This window comes from Syngnathoides biaculeatus, chromosome 17 (assembly GCF_019802595.1).
Source record: "Syngnathoides biaculeatus isolate LvHL_M chromosome 17, ASM1980259v1, whole genome shotgun sequence".
In the NCBI taxonomy this organism is placed as follows: Eukaryota; Metazoa; Chordata; class Actinopteri; order Syngnathiformes; family Syngnathidae; genus Syngnathoides; species Syngnathoides biaculeatus.
Window position 1 is genome coordinate 10,051,483 of NC_084656.1, and position 6,000 is coordinate 10,057,482.

Genomic DNA, 6,000 nt, shown 5'->3' on the forward strand with positions numbered 1-6,000 from the left:
CCGACTCGCATCGTCAACGTGACGATTTACGTTCGTCGTCGCCTCGGTTTTGTCTAAATCTTGGAATTGCGGGGACCACCCGGCGCGAATCGTATTTTCAAGTGAAAGAAGCCAAATAGCGACCATAAATTCACACTGATGAGAAGAGCGCAGGAATGGGATATGGAGACAATGAAGTCATTATTATTAGATGATAACCCTTGCATTTATTATTATTTCAACAAATAAATCTGTTTCTCATGCGCCTCACCAATGACCTAAAACTCCACAGTGGAACGACTGTTTCTTGGTGAAAACCTCTTTGATGTGTCTGAAACGAAACCCCCAACACCACCTACAACAGCAATTTTACTTTTCAACTTGCAACTTGCTTGCCAGTCTTGATTTTCGACTTGAGTTACCCGACTTGGCAAGTCATCTCGTTTAGAATTAGGAATCTGCATTTGAATGAAGACAGAAACGATTTGGGGGGTGGTCTTTCGCAACTGGTTTGGGACCATTAAAAATAGGGGAAAAAGTCTACAAGTTCAATCGACCATTCGTAAGTACAGTATCATTCCTGAGTAGCTAAATAAGTTTTTTTTTTTTTTTTTTCGCTGTTGAACACATTTAGCATTAAAATGTCATCTGTTGTTTCATTTCAGCAATAAAGCTGAATTGTTTTTAAAATTGAGACAACAGCATGTGAAATGAAACCTTGGAATCAAATGACAATCAATTGTCCAATGTCAGCGCTTCTAAATAAAATTGTCAATCGAAACAAAGGCACCGCAGTTATGAGAGCATCAGCGCATGTCGTTACTCTATTTTTACTTCTCTTGAAAAAATTTTTTTTCCCCCCATCATTTGTACAGTTAAATTAAAGGTGGAAAAAAAATTTGCAAATAGTCTATATGTGGCTTTTGTTTCATGGGCTGTCACAAGAAACTAAATGGAACAATAAAGTTGTTAGATTGAATTTGAAATACAACTTTCAAACAATTCAGTGCAACATATTCAAACAATCATGAACTGAATTATTTAACGTTTATTAATGTGTGAATATTAGATTAATAATGGAATCTGTTAAGAGGTGAAACACTTACCATTCATTAGCTGTGACATGTGCGATCTCTTATCAAAGTTAGCTCAGGTGTTAGCAATTACGCTAATGCTCGCTTCTAATGCTTTGACAGGTGAAGTGTAAACAGCGTCGATGGTCGCCAAGTCAATTTGAGGAGCGGCAGATTAAGACTGGAGATATTCAAGAAAGCGTCGGCCCAGCCCGGTCCGGATGCCGCTCAGTAATTATTAGAAATAGTTGTCATTCTTCCAGTAATTCATGAAAGCTGAGTCGCTACCTCGCGCGGGCCCCCTCTGTCACGCTACGTAAAGCTAATATAAAAAATAAAAAGCAGAAGTGTTCCCCTCCCCCCAACTCATGTCCAAATTGTATTTTTATAGTTTATAGTCCTATAGAATTCAGTAAAAACTCTGTATTATTTCGAAGATATAAAACATCACTCATCAAGTCATAGAAATAACAGATTGCTGTTGGCATTTTAACTTTTAAAACTCTGTAGAAATGTGACACTCGATACAGCCATCCATTTTCTGACACGCTTATCCTCACAAGGGTCATGTGCGTGCTGTAACCTATCCCAACTATTTTCGGCGAGAGGCGGGATACAGCCTGAACTGGTCGCCAGCCAATTGCAGGGCACACAAAATCAAAAACAACCATTCACGTACACACATGCACCAAAGTGTAATGCGATGGTGATGCATATGGCGTCACACAGGTGGAAAAGGAAGTCAATCACAGCCAAAGAAAAAACAAAGAAAAAAACACTCCACCTTAACTTGACAAGATGGTTCACAATCATGGATAAACATCAAATGCAAATCTTTCTTTTTTTTCTCTTAAAGATGTGTTGCCTGCATCTCATTTTTTACAGTCACACACTTAAAAAGAAGTCAGCATAGTAAAATAAAATAGATGTTTGGTGACGCCTTCTGCTTTGTCGTTCACTTAATTTGCATAACGTCTGATGTAAATTATTATGTTCGTCAGTCCCAAATGGAAATGTGGGAGAAAAACCTAAGCACTGTTATTAAAAAAAAAAAAAAAAAAAAAAGTCATTCCACTTACCGTAATTTCTGGCCTACAAGCCGTAACTTTTTTCACACGCTTTCAGCCCTGCAGTTTATGCGGCTAATTTTGTGCATTTTTTTCTAACGGCTGCAAAGGGGGCATTCGAGCAGAAAAGGTAAGAATGAGACCGGTGGAATATATGTGCCGAGGACCAGCCCTGTTAGTGCTGTGCTAGCGTTAGCGCTGTGCTAGCCCGTTGCTGCTGTGTTACTGGCGTGTCTCAGTGATATTTACCGGCAAATTTTATTTTAACCCTGTTAGTGTTAGTGCTAGCGTTAGCGCCGCGCTAGAGCTGCGCTAGAGTTAAACTCTTTCTGTGTACCGTCTTTGTAAATATCTTGTGTTTCAATTGCACGATTTTTTTTTTTAAAGCTGAAAAGTGGTGAAAGTTGAGAGAGAAAAATTACAGGAGACAATACTTTGCAACAAACTGTAGGACATCTTACAGCTCATACAGCAATTACTGTATACACAGAACACGCATGTTAGTATACAAGGTTGACGTGGGCTGGGTGAGGTCGGGCAAGGAAAAATCCTCTCACTCTTTGTGCTGGATGCGATGCGGCAGCCAGGGAACGTTTGCACAAGTTGGCTTGACGGGGAAACCTGCCTTTGTTCTGGGCCCATTGAGAATTTGCCTGGTTGCTACGGGACACCTGTGACCATAATAAGCTGTATAGAAAATGCATAGATGCAAATAGGCACAGTCTTCGAAAAGTTGTTCAAAATCTGCCTTGGTGCTGTATCGAATCCGTACTTTTAAAATACAGAAGTCGATTTAAATCAGTCAAGATGTTGGTCTCGTTCCTTTCAGTTGGCTCATCTGTTGTAGCAAGTGGTTCTGGTGCCTTCTCGGGCCTAAAACCGACATCATTGTGGAGTGGTAAAGCTGACTTAATCTTTCATTTGAACCATAGTCCAAATCATCCTTGAAGCCAGTTTCACCTGAAATCTGATGGACACGTTTTTCAATGGTGGACACACACAAAAGAATGAAAGAAACGTGCCCGGAAACATACGTTTTGGATTGATGCAGCCATTCAGGGCCAATACCAGGAAGTTGCTCAGATGAGCCCGAGTTGGCAGATGGACGACTTTTTTTTTTTTTTTGATGAATGTGGTCAAGTCAACATTTGATCATTTTCCAGGGTTTGCCATGTAAAAACAAACTCCATTAACTCACATATTGACGTTTGTGTGCATAATGAAGACGCTGAGGAGATCCATGTTTGAACTTCCTCAGTGGCTAGGAGGACTTTGGTCCTGAATCCAACTGTGTTGGGAACCCCCAAAATTGATTTAGAAAATTTGAGGGAGTTTGAACCCCAGTTAGAACCAAGTATGTGAGACAGGTTAGTGACATTATATTGCAAGCTTTTGTAATTTATGCCCAATATCGTGCACAGAGCCTAGCCTGGATGTTTGTGGATGGTTTGGCGTAGCCGCCATGAAAAAGGGCACGAGGCCACGTTCCTCCTGTTCAATTCTGTTTGTTTTTCAGCCGGTAGCGCTCGAACGACCGCATGCTTGAGCTTGTTTGTCTATCTGATCACTGGAAAATGTTTCATATCACATCTCATCTTGCCGTGTGCACGAGTGATTAAAATGTCGAACGGGTTGTGTGTTGTCGTTTGATGCGCAATCCATACGCTGGACCACAAAGTGCCGTCACGTCTAAATGACTAAGCGCCGTGGCTTCCGTTGGCATTGCAGGAAGTCGCGGAGCAAGTGAGATCCCGCCGGGCCACCGGCTGTCCGGCCTCTGCCTGCTCCGGGATTCCTCGTCCGCCTTAAATATGCCGGTTATTTTTAACCGCCGACGTCACGGGGCCCAGCGCCGCCCCCCTCGCCCTCCCCTCCTGCCCTCTTCTGTGCTACAATGTTTCCTCTGCCAGGAGGGGAAGCGGAGGGGGAGCCACACTTCCTGGTCACATGACACAGGCCGGCCTGCGGGAGGAGAAAGTTTTCGCAGCCTTGGACTCTCTCACCGGGCATGTTTATGATGCATCATCGAGGGAATGAGGGTACATCAGCAGACAGCGGGGGTGGCGGGTGGGAGGGGATGTGGCCAGGATTAGAACCCTCTAAAAAGCAAAGCCCCCGCAACTCCAGCAGGGAGAATGCCGTCTGTCGAACGCGGGAGAGTCAGGGACTTCCCATGAGCTCACCTTATTGATTCAACTTGGACGCCGTCGCGGCTCACCGACGTCACAGGATTTGATTTTATACGAATTCCAGCCCGTTTCACTTTCAGGCCAACGTACTTCCTCTTCCACGCCGTTGATACGACACACGTCTCGAGGTGTGCTGGGATTGACGAGTCACATTTGGGTCTTATTAACGTCTTTGTCAGACAATTGATGATGATGAAACAAAGCGCAATCCACCAGGGAGATTTCTCTAAAATCTGTGGACGCTTAAGTTGAAATGTGCCGCAATAGTCATGATAACAACGATGAAAAATGTTCTTTCTCTAACCCAATCTTTTTCACCACGTTGGCTGATTTCCAAAGTGTTCTGATTATGAAAACAATGTGTCCGTTAGGAAGTGCTCAAGAATTCCTGTCATCAAACCGTAATTATCTGTATTTGAGATGTTTTTGGTAACATTCGATCGAGTTGCAGTTAGCATGTTTGCTTCTCAGCCAAGAGATCCTGGGCTCCAGTTTTGGCTCAGGCCTTCGAATGGATCTTCTGGCCTTGGTTGCGCGGGTTGTCTTTGACGACTTTAGCCTCCGCCCACATTCCAAAAATGTGCATGTTAAGTTCATTGAACGTTCTTAATTATCTATGGTTGTTTATGTGCCATTAGATTGGGTGTGGACCAGTCTGGGGTTGACATTGCCTCTTGCGCTACAAGCACAATACAACATGGATGGAAAAACATCATACATTACGTACAGTTGTGCTCATATTTCTGAAATATTGGCAGTTTTTCAGAAAATATGAGTAAATGGGGACTGCCTCATTATTTCTTAATTGCTCTGTTTTGTTTTAATAATTTTGCTATTCTGAAATCCCTCATGGTTTAATTAGAATCCTGTGAAAAATTCAATGTTTTCTTTATAGAATGTGACACATCTTCTAAATCCTGCCACAGTCTGTAACCTTAACAGTACAACGGTGGTTGTACATTAACCTCTCATGAGAATTTTTCTTATTTAGTCAAGATGTGTGATATGCCGTTTGCAACAATCCCTTCACTAAACTCAGGAAGATGTAAAAACATTTTTGGGAGACGAGAATTTTTTCCAAATTAGCGTCTGTTTTGACCCAAAATGTGCAAAAATATTTGGATAAACTATGGGAGTGTAGATAAACAGAGGTTGGCTGGTTTTGCATCATACTGGGCGTAGTTCTGCACTGACGTCGCTGTTACAAAACTGAGCTTACTTCAGCGGGGTACACGCGGCGCAATTATTGGGATGAATTTTCGCATTCCCCCTAAATCGAAGCCAGCAAAGGTCGAATGTCTTCTAAAAGATTATCCCGAGCAATTATCCTGAGGAGTGGCATATGTTAAGACACCAAATTTTTTTCCTCCCTAATCTGCTCGGAAAATGCTTGGGCCTTAGACTTGTTCAATATTTATGTGGGTGTGTACATAATCAATTCCAAGTTGGGCTCAGCTCCAGACGCTGTAATGGTGAACTGGAGCAGCACAATGGCTAATGGACCTTTCCGACCTGTCAATCACTCGTACAATAATAGCCAATCAGATAGCCGCATTGTCTTAACCCCTGCCTTAACACGCCCCTCTTGCTGTATTGTCCCACAAGCAATGCTGGATGTTAGTAGCATGCGCTTGGAAAAGTTAATGTTACGAAGAAAATGGTCCTGAGATGCGCTTGGGGAACGTACAATTC